We start from the raw sequence: 20,836 nt of genomic DNA, 5'->3' as shown, positions 1-20,836 counted from the left end.
GTACATTTTGGAGTAGTGAAAACTGTGGCTGTATTGCAAAAGTATTTTTATTGGTCGAAACTTTGTCAAGATGTTGGGAAGTACATTAGATCATGCACCACTGCCAAACCAATCATCAAGAAGTAAGGCCTGTATACTCCTCTACCTACTCCTAGTCGACCTTGGGAATCTGTCTCCATGGATTATATGTCAGGCCTTCCTTCTACTAAGCACGACAACAATTGTGTTTTCGTGGTCGTCGACAAATTCTCTAAGATGGTCATCATGGCGGCCTACAAGAAGAGTATCACAGTAGAGGCCATTGCTAAGCTCTTCTTTGAACGAGTGTGGGTACACTTTGGGATCCCATAGTCCATTATCTCAAATCGGGACATCAGATTCCTGAGTGAATTTTGGTCAAGTATTGGTCGATGTTGGATGCAAAACTCACTAAGTCCACTGTTTTCCATCCCCAAACTGATGGCCAAACAAAGGTTGTCAACAGGATGATCGTACACATTCTGCGCATGTACAACTCGAAGCATCCATGCACATGGGATGAAATTCTCTCCTATGTCCAACACATCTACGACAGAGCTCTCCACAGCTCAACAGGCCACAACCCCTTTCATGTAGGGTTGGGATTTCAATCATTACGCCCCATTGATCTGGCCATACCATTTGCAGCCACTCGGTAGATTTGGCTCACGTGGATTCTGAAGCTGAAAGGGCTAACAGATTCATTGAGCGCATTCAACACATTCCTTGGTCTGCACCTAGTGTTCAATTTAGATCGCCTTTGGCCATACTTTCCACCATTGTTGGACACATCTAACATTGTATAACATCTCACACCAACATAACTCAATCTGGACTGCATGGAACAAGCCACAACTGATCAGATCAGGGACACACAAATCAAGAACACTCGACAACAAAGGATACAACTATATCGAGTTGTGAAAGCATGCCAACTCCTTCACCAAGGCAAATGGCTCACTACGGACCAAGTTCAATAGAAGTTTCGTCATCTCATGGAGGAACTCAACATAATGGAGACCATTGATTCCTAAGGGGGGAGGACTGATCCAGGTGGATATTGGTGGCCAACCACCTATTCCACTTGGACCCTCCCCGTTGTATCTTTCAGTTTTTCAGTTTCCTTAATTGTAGCACAGTTTACTATTTTTGGCAGTTTTTTGGGTCCCAAACTTCCGGAGCCATTTTGAGGTCCTATATGACTTTTTTTTGGCAAAATTTTGCCAAAAAAAGTCATATAGGGCCTCAAAACGGCTCCGAAAGTTTAGGACCCGAAAAAACTGCCAAAAATAGTAAATTGTGCTACAATTAAGGAAACTGAAAAATTGAAAGAAACAACGGGGAGGGTCCAAGTGGAATAGGTAGGTGGCCACCAATATCCACCTGGATCATCTTTTGTGCATGTTCAATCAATAGAAAAAGGCATACGAGAGGGCACAAAAATAAAATTAGTCACCTATAAAAACCAAATTGGAGTTGATGCGAAGAAAAATTGAGCAATTTCAAAGTGAAGTTAGGTCTAAACTAGCAATCATGAACTGCAAACTAGCCAAGATGGAAGAGAATTATGCGACCGAAGTGCACATGGTGACAACAAAGGTTGAAGCCAGTGAAATCTCAGTGCGGAAAAAATGAAAGCATGTCTAAGGTTTGAAGCGACACATTTGATTGATGAATTCATGTCTGGAAAAGACCTTGGAGCGACAAGCTAGCCACTTGTTTGTTGAACCTCTTTTGTTTTAGTTTGATTGATGTTATGTATATTTTGTTTGTCTCTAAGAATCTTTTACAGAGAATATAATAGAAATCTCTTCATTATTATAGGCAAAAAAAAAAAAAAAAAAAACTCCATATGTATTGGACATCATAAAATAGAATCATTATCGAATTGGAAGAAATATGTAAACATTGTGGCCCGAAAACCAATCTATCAGTTTTAAATAAAAAATCCTAACTGTTTCTATAAAAAAATAAAAAATATATAAAAGAATTTCATGTCATAATTAAAATCCAATCAAACTTACTTTATTTTACTCACTTTATTTTTTTTAATTAAATTCTTACTTAATAAATTAATAATATTTTAAATACAGTCAAACTTATTTGATTTTACTTAACCTAATTTATTTCACTTATTTTATATTATTTTTAAAATTAAATTTCTAATCAATGATGTGATTTAATAATATTTTTTAATAAGCAAAAACTACTTTTATGAAATTGTTGATTATTATTATTGGAATTTCAATGTTTTTATTTATAATTTTTATTGGTGTGGTCTAATTTATAAATGAAATGAAATTTTTCAGAGCATTTTTTCTAGTTAATTTTAATCAAATTCCGTAGATATTTTTAAAATATTGAGTTTAAATTATTTAATCTGTAGTATTTGAATGCATTTTTCAGGGTGTTGAATCCATTAATAAATTCAAAAGTATATTTTAATCAATAAAAAATCACAATCTTGCTTGAAATTGTATCATCAAATTTCAGTAAAAAAATCATTCTATAAATTAGACACACCATTTTCATTTCATTCATTAATTTAATGATTCAAATATAATGAGCCAATAATAAGGATCGATGAATTTACTTTTGAACAATTGATTATCCCATTGGTTGTTATGCCCAGAGACAAGGTTATCTTTCCAAAATATACGAAATTGATCTTAGTTGAGCAAAGCTCTTGTTATGTTCTTGACGTTGATGTTATCTAATCATTCATGAGGAGAATAACAAAACCTTCTTTGATTTGCCTTATCTAATCATTCATAAGGAGAATAACAAAACCTTATTTGATTTTCCTTACAATTATCTTAAAAAAAATTAATAAGAAAATTTAAGATTTATATTCCAATTATGTATGTAGGATTTGTAATAGCCTTGGATCTAGTGATGTTCACTAAGGTTATCTCTCAACTTTTAAGATGGTAATTAAGTAACATTCATGATATAAAGTGGCACTTCATAAAATAAAATTAACATTATATCAATTTTAATGCGGGAATAATAATAGAAATTTTTTGAAATTTGTCATTTTGTTGGCTAACCATTGTAGTTCTAATTTTATTAGGATAAATTTGAGAGAATTTCTAATTGATAAGCTAGTGTTTGATGATCTAATATAGTTGTTTGGCATTTGGAGCCCTTAAAGCTTAGGGTAGCTTAGTTTAGGTAGGAATTAATCTAGATAGAGGAAGTCTCATTTTATTCACATAATAGTAGAAGGCAATGTGTTCTCCCCATGGCAAATGATAATGGGCTCATTGAGTGACATGTTAAATAGATGGGATGTTGGGGAATGGTGGATTTTGAGACCACCTCCCACTTGGTGATATAAGCGATGTTTTATTTTTGCATGTATAACACCACAACTGAGGGTGTTGAATACAAGATGTTGGTTGGTCCCTCGCTTGATGTTATGGTATGCAATGTAAGTCCAAAATCTCAAAGAAGATAGATTCCTGGTTGTTCAAGGCTTGAGTGATGGTCAAAAGAACTAGTTGATACTCAATTAAAACAAAGGCGACATGCAGCCTGTTGAGCTAGTGATTAGTTTATCAATAAATATTTCTTGCACTCTTCTAGTCATGAGCTATGGGGTTTTGAATCTTCTTTTAGCTAGCTATTGGATTCAAGTTGGTTATTTTGTTACAATCCTTACCAGATTGAAGCTTTTCATTTCTTTTTCCATTTATACTCGCAATGTATTCTCTATTATTTTGGTTACAAGGGTGTTGCTTAATTTGAATTTAGTTATTTCCTTTGATGTTTTTTTCTTTTCTATCTAGTATCTTCTTTATCTCCTTTCCTAGGCAGTTGTCTTATGTTTCCTTCAATGTTAGTGGTTCTTTAAGTATTGGATATGAAGTCTTGAGGAAAAGGTGTGTTATGGTTTCATTTATTTTCTCCTTCAATTTTTCCTTCCCTGCTTCTTGCATTCATGTTGCTCCTTCCCACTAGCATACCACTTTGTTCTCCCTGTATTTGTCAAGGTTACCCTATTTATCCTAGTTCAATTTAACACTTTTCTCCTTACCCTCTAGGGGCCTTACCTCAATTATACTCATATGGTTTTTTCTTCTCCACCTTCTTTGTCATCATATTGCTCCCTCTATGTTTTCCTTATAAACATTGGCACTACCATTTTATTTCAAGCTCATATTAGAGTTATTCCTTGATTCTTACTAGTACCTTGTTGGTCAAAATGGCCCCCTTGGTCACCCTAGGGGACGCAAAGGAAGAAGATATCACACCCTCCCTTCTAGCTCTCGTGCTCAATTTTCATTTGTATGATCTATTGTTGTTTATGTGCATTCAACCCTTCTTAAAATTAAGATCGAAATTCAATAAACAAAGAGAGGTCAAAATTGAAAGAAGGTTCATCATAAATGCAGAGGTGGAGGAGGAAGTTTGGCGTGGGTCCTTGACACTAGCAACACCATGTGGTCAACCAAATATATGCAAACAATAGATATATACTAGCAATTAAAAACCATCATGGGAAAACTCTTAGTGGAACATTTGGAAACATGGTAGGAAATCCTTTTGTGCATCGATGAAATGCAAAAATAGACCAGGAAGCTTAGTGACAAGTTTACAATATTATCCAAGAAGTTGGCAGATCTAGAGTTCACCTCCTTGAAAAGGCTTTCCTTGATAGCATACAGGTTGACTCCCTGTCTAAATAAATGTTCTAATAAAGTAATTGATCAAATGGGAACTGTAACCTCAAAATAAGAAGTTTACCCAAAAAAAACCCCATAAAACATGAAAAAATAGCCCAAAAACGAAAAGTGTGTACACTGGAATGGCATTCTTTTTTGGTAAAATTTTTAGATTTTTTAAAAATGAGAGTAAAAACCTTTTTTTGTGCAAAAACACCCAGAAATCAAAAAGCGTTGATGTTGGCATCAATTTTTTCTATTTATATTTTTTTCTTCGCTGAAATTCCAACATGTTTTAACAATGGTATTAAATTTAAAATACTATGCCTCCGAAAATTATTAAAATTCGAATAATTTTCAACAATATATTGAAGACAAATTATCACGACTCAAAAAACCTAAAATTTGCTACAATTTTCAACCATGGTGTTATGACTCTAAAAAACATTAAAATTTTGGCATTTTTCAACCATGGCGTTAAATATAAAATATCATGACTCCAAAAAACCTTAAAATTTTAATATTTTTCAACTATGAAATTTAAAAATATATATATCATGATTATAACAAACCTTAGATTTTCAACATATTATGAGATCAAATATCATGACTAAATTAAACATTAGAAATAAATACATAAAACAAAAATTCATTATATCAAATTCTGAAAGTATAATTCTTTTAAAATCTTAGCCTAAGACAACTTGGCACATTGCAAATAAAACTTAAAAATCAGCCATCAAATTGACACATAGTGGGGGTGTGCTTGACTCATTGCAATTGAAACTTAAAAATCAACCATCAATTTAACACATAGTTGAGGTGAACTTGATTCATTGTAACAAAAACTGAAAAATCAACTATCAAATCGACACGTATTGGGGTGGGGTTTCTAGTCGAACATCAACACAACCTCTCCAAAAAAAAAAAAAAATCATAATCCAAAAAAATAATAACAAGTGAAAAATTAAATTAAATTAAAAATTGAAAAGAAAAAAAAATTGTATAAAAAACAAAGGAAAAACCAAAAAATAATCATAATTTTTTTTTTTAATAACAAAAAAGAACCCATAAAGCTATGAAAACTCAAAATATATAGATTAAAAAAGACAAAAACAAATGTAAAAAAATCAAAAATCAAAAATTAAAAAATAAAAATAAAAGAAAATTCTCTCTCTCTCTCTCTCTCTCTCTCTCTATATATATATATATATATATATATATATAATCGTCTTGTCATCCCTGCCCAACTTCTAAGGGGTCGCGGGCCAAGGCAGGGCCCTAGCCAGCGACCCCTTGGCCAATGAGCGAGGTTGGCCACCTTGTCCAGTTGCTAAGGGGTCAAGGGCCAAGGCAGGCCCTAGCCCACAACCCCTTGGCTGCTGGGCAAGGGTGGACACCGCTGTCCAGTCGCCAAGGGGTCGCAGGTTAGGGCGTCTGCCTTGGCCCATGGCCCCTTAACCGTTGGGTGGGGTGGAAAGTCGGGCACCTTGGCCCACAGCCCATTGGCAGCTGAACAGGGGTGGCAAGTTGATTCTGAGAATCAGCCTACCACCCCTACCCAGTTGCCAAGGGGCCACGAGGCAAAGGTAGTAGGCTGATTTTATTTATTATTTTTTAATGTGTTATATATATATATATATATATTATATTATATTTTTATATTTTTATTTTTTTAAAATATGTTTGTTTGTTTTTTTTATATATTTAAATTATTATTTATTTTTTTTTTTTTTTGGTTTTTTTTTTTAATTGTATTTATTTATTTTTTTATTTATATTTAAATTTAGATAGATATAGATATAGATTTTTTTTTTTATTTTTATATTTATATTTTATATAATATATATATATATATATATAATTTAAATCGTTAAGTAACAAATATTCAAAAAAAAATGCATACTTAAGACAAAAAAAAAATTAAGTGTCAAAAATATGCCAAAAAAAAGGTTGATGCTTTTCAAAATCCGCATTAAAATCAACAACATTTAAAAAAAAAAATTATCCATACTTAATATATCTAAAAATTTGAAGTGTCAAAAATAAGCCCTAAAAAAAGGGTTGATGTTGCATCAACACTTTTCAAAATTGGCATGAATGTCACTAATGTTTAAAAAAAAGTGCAAAGAAAATTTAAAGTACCAAAAATATGCTCGAAAAAATGTACTCTGAATTAACACTTTTCAAAATGGGATGATTTTTTGCTACCTCTAAAAAGGTGAGAGCTTGATTCAGTGCCCGTTTGATTGGTTACTACTTTAGTCTTTTTTTTCTCTATATTGTTGGCAACAGGACTGTAAATGTAGATAAAATTAGCAATAGGTTTGATAGCAACCAATTATACAGTCAGCTCAATTATTTTTCAAGTTTTGTTTTCAAGTTTAAACAACTTTTATAGAAAAAATCATTATTGTTATGCTACTAGTTTAATTTCCCAAGAAACATGCCAATAAACCTGACTAATTTTGTACATTTTTTCATGGTTAAGTAATACAAATGTTCTATGATTTAAACAATGCAATGGGTTTAATAATGAGCAAATTTACAACATCCAAAAAAAGTTATAACTAAAACAATATGATTGTAAGACTCAAATATTTGATAGAAACTAAACTATAGTTAGATTAAATGTAATTTAACTAAAATATTAAAAACAAACTTGTTCAAACAAATTAAACCATTCCATGTTATTGAATAAGCAAGGTTCAACATGGTTGTCTAAAATACTTCATGGATATAGTGACAAAACCATTGGAAATCAGCAATCGGCAAAAAAAAAATGTGAAATGATACCACGCTTCAAAAATTTGTAGCTTTATAGAAATATAAATATAGGATAAAACCAAAAAATTAACCAACATGGTAAGTTCACTCTTAGACCTTAGATTTTCATCTTCTTGTTATACCTCTCACATACAAGATGATACATATATCTAACTCTTATGAGAGTCTTTATATTGGATAAACATTACATAAAAATGAAGTTCAAGTATATAATGATTATAACATAAAGTAACCTTGATTACAACACTTCGTTTGTTGTGTCACAACAATTATTGGAACTAAATTGTCCCATGGGTCACTCTTTTCATTTTTCTCCATGAGCTTGGGCTCATAGAAAATGGCACAAAAATCAAATTAGTGAACAAGTGAAATTGATGTTTATGAAGCATTACTTCAGATTAATTTTTTCTTCATATATTTAGCTAAGGTGCTCTTGAAGACTACTCAGATGAATAGGCCTTGAGAATACCTTTCCAATGGTGTGTGGCACTTTGCAAATGCCCTCCTGGATCAAATGTTATTGAAGGTCAAAGTTGTAGGCTAAGAGGTCAAGGTTCAGGGCTTCCGGGTCCAAATTTGATGATAGATTTTGCGCTATCCAAACTTGACAGTGTTATGGTGTTTACCCAAATTTAGCAGAGATTAGTCGAAGGATAGCATAATTAATGGAAACCTATGTTGGTGGGAGGATTGCACGCCATGCATCCCCACAGCTAGATCCGTGAACATGAGTGGGTCAATGCCTCGTCACAAGTTATGTAAAGCGGGGGGGCGAGGGAGTTACTCAAACAGCAGGTAATGCCATACGATCCTCCTTATAGCCAATGGTCTAGGTGGAATGAGTGACCCCCACACCCCCCTTCATATTTAGAAACCACTAAGGGACGGGGGGGTCCTCAAAACCACAGGTGGTTTCTCTGGATGCAAAAAGGCATGTGACTTGGGTCCAGCAGGCATGTGTTGATGAGTGACAAGGTGGCAGTCAAGGTAGCACAAAGACACAACACATGATGTTGTTAGCAGACGACATGTTATTTTGTACACGAGACACATGGAATGTGTTTTTGGTGCTTTCGAGTTGCCATATGGGCTAATTCCGAGTGAAATTGTGGACCTCTTTGGGGAGGCCATGTGGCATGATGATGTGAGCATGACATCATCATCCAAATTGGACAGTCGGTAGGTCAGCTAGTTGAGAAGTTCATGAAATTCCCCGACCTTATAAGCATCTGACCTCATTAAGGCATGGTCACAGCCCTGAGTCATATGGGCGAAGGGGTTACCTTACAAGGCTTAGCCATTCGAGGGGGTGGGAATAACGAAGTCAACACAGTTTTTGGAAGTGTGTGTCATATTTGGTAGTTTAAAAAAATTTAGTGGCGATTTTCACCACAACTAAGTGGTACTTGGTAAGCCGGAAAAAAATTGACATAATCAACAAAGAATTTGGAATTTATCCTAAATTTAGAAGTCCACTAAAGTTGGAATCATAGCTAAACTCTCTGCCAAAACTTGTAACTTACCTTAATTTCCTGAAACAAAAAATTTAACTCAGATTTCCACCCTAGGATAGATATCAAATACTAAATACATATGTTACACATCAAGACCAATTAATAGAAGATAATTCAAGAAGTGAACAAGTTAAGAGTGAGAAAAAAAATAATAAATAAATAAATAAAATAATGATAATAAATAAATAAGTAAGTGGTTTTTTCTGCCCTATCCGAGGGCTTTTCTAGAATACTTCATTTGGAGTATTGTTTTGTAAGTGGCTCTGCCCACATTTCTTCATATGATTTTAAGCATCTACAACATGTAATTTTCTGAAATCAATGAAAATTACGATATTTTTCCCCGGGAAGAAAGTAAGTAAATAAAATAAAATAAATAAATAAAAATAATATGTATATATATAATAAATAAATATAATATAATAATAATAATAATAACAACAACAACAACAACTAAGACTTTAACCCTTAAAATATCATCCCAAAATTCTTCATATACAACAAATAAATGAACATAATTGACATATGAGAGAATATGGTGTATTTGTATGTAGATCATAACAGAGAGCAGAGAAGAATATTGTAATCGGTGTCTAAGGTGTTTTTGGTGATTTTAAAGAGAAGAGATTGATTTGTGTGATAGATAGGCCTTCATGGTTGGAGCTTGTTTGTAGGGGTTGGAGCTCCTTTCAGTGGTAGTTGATAAATCATGGGTTGTATCTCCTTTTAGTAATAGTTGATAAATTGGGAGTAGGAGCTTCCTTCATGTGGAAGCTTAAGAAACTTGCAAGTAGAAATTTGCAACAGATTGATGTAATAAAAGTGTTAGCTTATAAATTGCATCATAATACAAAAACTTTGGTGCTTTTCCTAGTTAGGTATCCACATTATATTGTGTGTCTGTATTTATGAGTTCGAGTGCTTATACTTATTGTTGAAGTATTATTTATGATTGTGAAAGAAAGTTTTAAATTCTTACAATACTAATTCAGCCCCCCCTCTCAGTATTGTCTTGGTGTCTAAGAGATGGTATCAAAGCAAGGTTACTTCAAGATTAGTTTAACCGCTGAAGAAAGATTAGGGACAATGGAAAACTAGGAAGGAGGATACACCAATAGGGAACCTTTGTTCAATGGAATGAAATATGATTTTTGGAAGGTAAGGGCAAACAATGCAGTAGAGGTAAATCGAATTACTCAACAGAGAGGTTTAGGTCTCAAACAAGCTCGAATATCTCGAAGAACAACTCAGACAAGATTTAAACATTTTACTCCCAGGTACAAGGACATTTTTCTAGGTTATTGTTTTACCTATACTAATTATGGCCATAAGGTTGCAAATTGCAGGGTGAACCTATCATTCAGACAGATCATGCCACAAAGAATAGTTTATCTACCTAATAATCCTTTTTCCAAACAAAGGAGAAATAGACCTAGACTCAACAATTCATTTTCTCCACTGAATAATTTGATTCAATGTTACATCTTTCATAATTAATGGACACAAATCATTTGTTTGAAGACTCATAAACAAAAGGCTCGCTCCTAAAATTAAGAAATCAAACCAGCAAATCCAATGTATGGAAGAAAAATCAAATGAAGAAATTGTGACTTGGTTTTATATCCTCATAATGAAGGGAGACAGTGGTATGTGCACAATGGTTGTTCCACGCATATGTCAGGAGATAAAAGCAAGTTTTTGTCATGGAAACCAATTAGCAAAGGAAATGAAACTTTTGGAAATAATGCACTAGGAAAGATAATGGGAAAAGGAATTGTCAACCTGGTAAATGGCAGAGGTAAGGCTAAGGATGTTTTGTTTGTTGATGGCTTGAAGCATACTTACTCAGTGTTTCCTAGAGGCTATGATGTATTGTTTAGATTTAAAAAATTTCAAATCAAGTTTGCACGCACATGTGAGGTAGTAGTTGAAGTTGTTAGGACATGCAATAATGTCTGTGTTCTAAAAGAAAATTTAGAGAAATGTTTTATAACTAATATTAATGAGAGTTGGTTGTGGCATTGAAGGCTAGGACATCTAAACTTTGATCAGATTGTCAATCTATGCAAGAAGAACATTGTTAGAGATCCACCAAAGATATCTAAGCCAAAGAACACCATTTGCAAATATTGTTAGATTGGAAGACAACTACAAGTGTCATTCAAATCTTAGAACTCAATAATTAGGCCATTGCAACTGTACACAGGGACTTGTGTGGTCCTTCAATAACTCAGTGACCCTCAGGTAAACTGTATTTCATTTTTATCATAATGACATGGGTATCATTTTTAAGACAAAAATCATAGGCCTTAAGAAGTCCAAGAATTTCAAGGTTGTGTCTGAGAATGAGAAAGATTGTAAAATCAACCATGACATAAGATTTGATAATGGTTGTGAGTTTACCTCCAAGGAGTTTGATGATTTTTTCAAGGATCATGGCATCAAAAAATAGTTTACTATGGGAAAGAATCCACAACAAAATAAAGTAGTAGAGAGAACCAACAAGCTTTTCCAACAGCTGGCTAGAGCCGTGATGGGAGAAATAAGTATACCACAGAGACTTTTGGATGAAGTAATACACATATTAGTGATCATTTTGAACAAAGCACACTTCAAACCAAATGTCAATCAAATCCCTTATGAGCTATAGTATGATAGACCCACTACAATCAAGCATTTCAGAGTATTTGGGAGCAAATTCAATATCAAAAACAATGATGAAAAACTTGGTAAGTGTGATGCAAGTGTTGATGAGGGTATTTTTCTTGGGTACTCTCAAAATGGAAAAGGATATAGATGCTACAAGAATAACTCAAATAAAATAATTGATTGTATTGATGTTAAAGTTGATGAGAATTCTTTTGACGACAAACAATTGGAAAATATCAACTCTAATGATGAAGTCAACCATGATAATGACATTGATGAACTAGTTGAAGACAAGGCCATTGAAGAACCAAAGGATTTTTCTCAAGCCAACCAAGATAATAATTGAGTAAATTACATGGGTGAAGAGATTAATCAGATCGATAAAAAACGGACATGGGAGCTAGTTCCTAGACCAACATATAAGAACATTATTGGCGCGAAGTAGGTCTTTAGGAACAAATTGAATGAAAATGGTGAAGTGGTAAGAAACAAGGCAAGGTTAGTTTGCAAAGGTTATGCACAATTGAAGGTTTGGATTTTGATGAGACCTTTGATCATATTGCATGATTAGAAGCAATTTGAATGTTCTTGTCTTTTGTTGGTTTCAATAAATTTAAAAAATATCAGATGGATGTGAAATCTTTCTTTTTAAATAAAGAGTTGTAAGAAGAAGTTCATATAAAGCAGCCTAATGATTTTCAATTATCTGATAAAACTAATTATATGTGCAAGTTGAAAAAGACCTTGTACAGTCTTAAGAGAAACCCCAAGTCTTAATACTCCAAGATGGACAATTATCTACTTCATTGTGGTTTTAAAAAAGGTGCAACTAACAACAACCTATATGTGAAATCTAATGATGACAAATTGTTAGTAATTGTTTTCTATTTTGATGGTATAATATTTGGCAGTGATTCAGATCATTTAACTTCCCAGTTTGTAGTTGATGTCTTCACTAAACCACTCCCAAGAGATCAATTTGAGTACTTAAGGCAAAGATTAGGAGTATTCCCTCATACCGCCCTCCATTGAATCTTCACCAAGAGGAAGAAAGGAAGTTGACCAGATCGGTCCAAGCATTTAGCAAATCAAAAGGGATATGCTAGGTCCACAGGATTAGAATGACAGGGTGAGATTCATTGCGGGGGGGAGAATCTTTTCCATTGATGTCAAAGCGGGGGAGATAAGTACAAAACATTTCATAATTATTGATAAAAGTGAAGAATAGATAGGACTTCATGGTTTGAGTTTGAAAATGGTATGAAAGAGGAACCAAGAAGGTCCAGCAAGTTGGAGCTTGTTTGTAGGGGTTGGAGCTCCTTTCAGTGGTAGTTGATAAATCATGGGTTGTATCTCCTTTTAGTAATAGCTGATAAATTGGAGAGTGGGAGCTTCCTTCATGTGGCAGCATAAGAAACTTGCAAGTAGAAGCTTGCAACAGATTGATGTAATAAAAGTGGTAGCTTATAAATTGCATCATAATACAAAAACTTTGGTGGTTTTCCTAGTTGGGTTTCCACGTTATATTGTGTGTCTGTATTTATGAGTTCGTGTGCTTATACTTATTGTTCAAGTATTATTTATGATTGTGAAAGAAAGTTTTAAATTCTTGCAATACTAATTCAGCGCCCCCTCTCAGTATTGTCTTGGTGTCTAAGAGTTGATATCAAAGCAAGGTTACTTCAAGATTAGTTTAATAGCTGGAAGAAAGGTTAGGGACAATGGAAAACTAGGAAGGAGGATACACCAACAGGGAACCTTTATTCAATGGAATGAAATATGATTTTTGGAAGGTAAGGATGAAAACTTATATTCAATCTCTTGGTGCAAATATATGGGACACAGTGGAAGAAGAATATAAAAATCCTCAAGCCATGATTACTAGAGATCATAAGGTTGAATTTACATACCATTCCAAGGCGATGAATTCTCTACTAATTGGCCTACCTAAATCAGAATTGGTCAATGTCATGGACTTCATTGTTGCAAAAGAAATATGGGACAAGATGAGAAGCTGCTTTGAAGGTGATAACATGGTAAAGCAAGCTAAACTTCAAGGTTTTAGAATGAAATTTGAATCTTTGAAGATGCATGATAATGAAGATATTGTAAAATACTTTCTTAGAGTTGATGAAGTTGTAAATACTATAAGAGGTCTTAATGAAGAACTAAAAAAGCCAGTACTAGAACAAAACTTGTTGAGATCTCTCCCTAAGAAATATAATCCCATAGTTTCATCCATTGAGGAAATGACATAACCCAATTCTCTCACATTGGATCAACTTCTTGGCACTCTTACTACCTATGAGATGTGGATTTCTCATGGAAATCCTACAACAAGGGAATCAGCCTTCAAAGCAAACAAGAAGCCCAAGGAAGAACATAATGACTCATGTTGTGAATCAGATGAAGAGGAGGCCAATTTTGTGAGAAATCTCAAGAGAGGCTCAGGAAAGTACAAAGGTAAGCTACCTTTTAAGTGCTTTAATTTTGGTAAAGTAGGTCACTATGCTTCTAAGTGTCATGATTAGAATAAGAATGAGCATGAACCTAAGAATAAGCATAACAAGTTTCAAAAATTCTAAGCATGAGATTTTTTACACTCAAGACTCCATCTCCTCTAAAAATGAAGACAATCAATATTCAGATGAGGACAGAGCCCATGAAAGCTCAAAGGATTTCATGCTTATGGCCATGGAGACAAAAGAGGTAGATCATGGTGAGTTTTAAGAAGAATAAGGTGAATTATACTTAGAAGGTGAGTTGATTAGCGCTCTTGAGGAAATCCATAGGCTAAGAAAGAAAACTAAATTCCAAAAGGAATTGTTGACCAAAGACAAAGTTAAAGTTATTGAACCTCTGCTCCTGCAAATCGAATAAGGTAATAAAATACAAGAAACTTTGAATGAGTAGCTCTACGAGAAAAATTACGTATGTGAAAGGCTTGGAGAAAAACTTGTTTCTCTGAGAAAAGAGCTTGAAAAGGCTAAAACCCAGCTAAGCTTCAATTAAAAATTTGGTAAAGGGACTAACTATTTAAATGAAACTCCTGAAGCACAAAGACTCTCACATGATCCGGATCTTGGGGGGACGCCCCCAAGATCTAAAAGATTGAAATGGATCTTGTGGGGGAGGCCCCCAAGATCTGAAGAATTGCAATGCTATAAAGAAAATGATAGAACACACAGTAAATAAAACCAGAAAGAAATTTTTTATTAAAACTGATAATAACTATAAAGGTTACATTGTGGCAGACCATATGTCATTTTACAAAATGCGACTTGTTACTTATAATATTTTTCAGTTACAATACCATGGGTCAATTCCATGGGTGAATGAATACCATGAGTGGGTGTCACAATACCACGGGTCAATTCCATGGGTGAATGAATACCATGGGTGGATGTCATAATACCACGGGTCAATTCCATAGATGAATGAATACCATGGGTGGATGTCACAATACCATGGGTGAATGAATACCATGGGTGGATGTCACTTACAAACCATGGGTGGATGCCACTTACAATACCATGGGTGGATGAATACCATGAGTTGATGACATTTTCCATTCGAATCATTCCTCCCTCCTTAAGAAGCAATGGTCCCCATTGCGTAAAGTCCCTCCTGTGAAGCCTTTGTTGAATATGAAGACCCACTGAAGAGAAGGGTTTTATGTGGTTAACCCATAACCATGATGAATGAAGATCCAAGGATAGAGATACCATGTAATGATTGTGACCAACTGTGATACTAACAATGTGCGGCCTAGCAAATGGACTTCGGTGAAGTGTGGGTTTGTGGATGACCCATAACCATGATGAACGAAGATCCGAGGATCCGAGGATAGAGATACCCTATAATTCTTGTGACCAACTGTGATACTGACAGTGTGCGGCCTAGCAAATGGACTTCGATGACAAGGATTTTGTGCAGTTGACCCATAATTGTGATGTTGGTTGTTGATGAAGTAGCAGGTGCCTACATAGCCTGGGGTGGGAGGGCACGTCTCCAAATAACCCAAGCTAAATGCTGCTATGCTGAAACTGATGAATGTGAAGCAAGTGCCTACTAAAGTGGGGTGGGAGGGCACGTCTCCAACGAGAACCCACTCCGAATGTTGCTCCAGAATTAAAATGGACATAACTCGGTCAATATAACTTAGAATATTTATTATAACCTATTTTTGGAAGCAGAAGGACCATTTTTCATCTTCCCATGTGTTGGAAATCCTTATCTGGACACCCTAGAATCTCTGATTCGTGCTGCAAATTTTTCCATCGTCACAAAAGTTCTGAAAAAAATAGTTGATTTTAAATGAGCGATATCTCCCACATCCGAATTCCGATTCGATCCCTTCTTTTTTTGAAATTGGGTGATTTTTCAAGAGGAGCTCAGATCTACAATCCTTTTTTGGAAATTCTGCACAAAAACTTCAAAAAATTATAGGAGAGTCGTCGTCCACCAGTTGTCGTCAGAAAAAAATTCTACAACATAGTTGATTTTAAATCAGTGATATCTCCCTCATCCAAACTTCGATTTGGCCGATTTTTTTTTTTAATTTTGGTATTTTTTCACAAGGAATCCAGATCTGTTATTTGTTTTTGTAAATATTGTACCAAATATTTCATATATGATCTGCAAACTCGCTGCCCAAAAAAAAATTCTTGCAAAAAATTAAAAAATAAAAATTCTTCCTGCTTGGCCCAAGAAAGTGCTATGTGGAGGTCGCAGCGCGTGCCTGAAGTTTGTTGAATATTGCTGCAAAAATTTGAAACTGAAATATGCATGAAACCCTCATTCCCATGGAATTGTAACCTGCTCTGATACCATTGATCCGGATCTTGGGGGGAGGCCCCCAAGATCTAAAAGATTGAAATGGATCTTCTGGGGGAGGCCCCCAAGATCTGAAGAATTGCAATGCTATAAAGAAAATGACAGAACACAGAGTAAATAAAACAACAATTTTTTTTATTAAAACCGATAATAACTATAAAGGTTACATTGTGGCGGACCATCTGTCCTTTTACAAAATGCGACTTGTTACTTATGATATTTTTCAGTTACAATACCATGGGTCAATTCCATGGGTGAATGAATACCATGGGTGGATGTCACAATACCACGGGTCAATTGCATGGGTGAATGAATACCATGGGTGGATGTCATAATACCATGGGTCAATTCCATGGATGAATGAATACCATGGGTGGATGTCACAATACCATGGGTGAATGAATACCATGGGTGGATGTCACTTACAATACCATGGGTTGATGCCACTTACAATACCATGGGTAAATTCCATGAGTGGATGAATTACATGGGTGGATGAATACCATGGGTTGATGCCATTTTCCATTCGGATCATCACATGACATAATAGGCTTAGGATTTGAAGTGGATTCAAGCTCAACAACTGAGATTAAGGGTAATAAAGTTATTACTTTTGTTCAAGCTTTGAAAAATTCAAACTACGCAACCTCAACAAACTCATCGCAATAGAGAGATAAAAGCATCTCACAGGAAAACTAGAAGTCACAAGATAAAAAAAGGAAATTTGGATATCAATAATTTGACTCAGCAAGGGCCAAACAATGCAGTAGAGGTAAATCGAATTACTCAATAGAGAGGTTTAGGTCTCAAACAAGCTCGAATATCTCGAAGAACAACTCAGACAAGGTTTAAACGTTTTACTTCCAGGTACGAGGACATATTTCTAGGTTATTGTTTTACCTATACTAATAAGGTTGCAAATTGCAAGGTGAACCTATCATTCAAATAGATCATGCTACAAAGAATAATTTATCTGCCTAATAATCCTTTTTCCAAACAAAGGAGAAATAGACCTAGACTCAACAATTCATTTTCTCCATTGAATAATTTTATTCAATGTTACATCTATCATAATTAATGGAAACAAATCACTTGTTTGAAGACTCATAAACAAAAGGATCGCTCCTAAATTTAAGCAATCAAACCAGCAAATCCAATATATGGAAGAAAAATCAAATGAAGAAAATTGTGACTTGGTTTTATAACCTCATAATGAAGGGAGACAGTGGTATGTGCACAATGGTTGTTCCAGGCATATGTTAGGAGATAAAAGCAAGATTTTGTCATGGAAACCAATTAGCAAAGGAAATGTAACTTTTGGAAATAATGCACTAGGAAAGATAATGGGAAATGGAATTGTCAACCTGATAAATGGCAGAGGTAAGGCTAAGGATGTTTTGTTTGTTTACGGCTTGAAGCATACTTACTCATTATTTCCCATATATGTGACCAAGGTTATGATGTATTGTTTAGATTTTAAAAATTTCAAATCAAGTCTACACGCACATGTGAGGTAGTAGTTGAAGTTGTTAGGACATACAATAATGTATGTGTTCTAAAAGAAAAAATAGAGAAATGCTTTATTACTAATATTAATGAGAGTTGGTTGTGGCATTGAAGGCCAGGACATCTGAACTTTGATCAGATTATCAATCTAGGTAAGAACATTGTTAGAGATCCACCAAATATATCTAAGCCAAAGAACACCATTTGCAAATATTGTTAGATTGGAAGACAACTACAACTGTCATTCAAATCTAAGGAGAACTCAATAACTAGGCCATTGCAACTATACACAGGGACTTGTGTGGTCCTTCAATAACTGAATGACCCTCAGGTAAACTGTATTTCATTTTTATCATTGATGGTTTTATCATAATGACATGGGTATCATTTTTAAGACAAAAATCATAGGACTTAATAATTCCAAGAATTTTAAGGTCGTGTCTGAGAATGAGAAATATTGTAAAATCAAGCACATAAGATCTGATAATGGTTGTGAGTTTACCTCCAAGGAGTTTGATGATTTTTTCAAGGATCATGGCATCAAAAATAGTTTACCATGGCAAAGAATCCACAACAAAATATAGTAGAGAGATTCAACAAGCTTGTCCAATAGTTGACTAGAGACGTGATGGGAGAAAGAAGTATACCATAGAGATTTTTGGATGAAGTAATACACATAGTAGTGATAATTTTGAACAAAGCGCACTTCAAACCAAATAGCAATAAAATCCCTTATGAGCTATGGTATGATAGACCCGCTACAATCAAGCATTTCAGAGTATTTATGAGCAAATTCTATATTAAAAACAATGATGAAAAACTTGGTAAGTGTGTTGCAAGTGTTGATGAGGGTATTTTTCTTGGGTACTCTCAAAATAGAAAAGGATATAGATGCTACAAGAAGAACTCAAAGAAAATAATTGATTGTATTGATATTAAAGTTGATGAGCATCCTTTTGAAGACAAACAATTGGAAAATATCGGCTCTAATGATCATGTCAACCATGATAATGATGTTGATGAACTAGTTGAAGACAAGGCCATTGAAGAACCAAAGGATTTTTCTCAAGCCAACCAAGATGACAATAGGTTAAATTACATGAGTGAAGAGATTAATCAGATCGAGAAAAAACAGACATGGGAGCTAGTTCCCAGACCAACATATAAGAATATTATTGGCACGAAGTAGGTCTTTAGGAACAAATCGAATGAAAATGGTGAAGTGGTAAGAAACAAGGCAAGGTTAGTTTGCAAAGGTTATGCACAATTGAATGTTTGGATTTTGATGAGACCTTTGATCATATTGAATGATTAGAAGCAATTTGAATGTTCTTGTCTTTTGCTAGTTTCAATAAATTTAGAATATATCAGATGGATGTGAAATCTTCCTTTTTAAATAAAGACTTGTAAGAAGAAGTTTATATCAAGCAGCCTGATGATTTTCAATTATCTAATAAAACTAATTATAAGTGCAATGAAAAAGGCCTTGTACAACCTTAAGAAAACCCCGAGGTCTTAATACTCCAAGATGGACAGTGATCTGCTTCACTGTGGTTTTAAAAAAGGTGCAACTGACAACAACCTATATGTGAAATCTAATGATGACAAATTGTTAGTAATTGTTTTCTATTTTGATGGTATAATATATGGCAGTGATTCAGATCATTTAACTTTCCAATTTGTAGTTGATGTCTTCACTAAACCACTCCCAAAAGATCAATTTGAGTACTTAACGTAGAGATTAGGAGTATTCCCTCGTACCTCCCTCCATTGAAACTTCTCCAGGAGGAACAAAGGAAGCTGACCAGATCAGGCCAAGAATTTAGCAAATCAAAATGGATATGCTATGTCCACGGGATCAGAATGACAGGGGGAGATTCATTGTAGGGGGGAGAATATTTTTCCATTGATGTCAAGGGGGGGAGATAAGTACAAAACATCGCATAATTATTGATAAAAGTGAAAAATAAGTACAAACATTACATTGATACATCAGCCAAGAATTGTCATGTCTTTTAGTATGACGAGTGAATGCAACTTTTCAGGAGATAAAGGAAACTAATGAATGAGGAGGAAGTTTACTTAGTTACCATGCTAGAAGTTTATGATCCATTGATTTATTTTTTTTATTTCCTTTGATGTTTGATAAAAGTATTTTGGTATTGCCATCAATGCCAAAGGGGGAGAATGTTATAAATATGTCGGAATTGATGTTAAAGGAGGTATCATGGAGTGGAAAAGGTCAGGTGTTTGAAGGTAGATTGGTGAACAAGTGAAATTGATGTTTATGGAGAATTATCTTCAGAATAATTTGCTTCAGATATTAAGCTCATGTTCTCTTGAAGACTTCTTAGATGAATAGGCCTTGAGAAGACCTTTAACATGGTATGTGCTACTTTGTAAATGTCCTCCTGGATCAAAATTTATTGAAGGTCAAATTTGCAAGCTGAGAGGTCAAGGCTCAGGGCTTCCAAGTCCAAATTTGGTGATATCTTTAATGCTATCAAAACTTGGTGGTACTTTGGTATTTCCTGAAATTCGTGGAAGGATAGTTAGAGGAGAAAAAAGATAATGACAGCCTATGTTGGTGGGCAGGTTGCGTGCCACACATCCCCGTGTATAGATCAAACAACATGAGTAAGCCCATGCCCCATCGCAATTTAATGAAGCGGAGGGGGGGGGGGGGGGGTCGCTCAAACAACACATTCTATCATACCACCCTCCTTAAATCTGACAACCTAGGTGCAATGAGCAACCCCCCCTCTCAATTTTGAAATCATTGTTACTGCAACAAACACCCTCCAAAATTTTGCCTCCACTTGAATTTTGGAGCATCCTTTTTATCCTATAATTTTTTGT

The sequence above is a fragment of the Pinus tabuliformis genome, chromosome J, assembly GCF_031772625.1.
Source record: "Pinus tabuliformis cultivar Carrire ecotype Pingquan chromosome J, CPIR1, whole genome shotgun sequence".
Classification (NCBI taxonomy): Eukaryota; Viridiplantae; Streptophyta; class Pinopsida; order Pinales; family Pinaceae; genus Pinus; species Pinus tabuliformis.
This window is presented reverse-complemented; position numbering follows the sequence as displayed.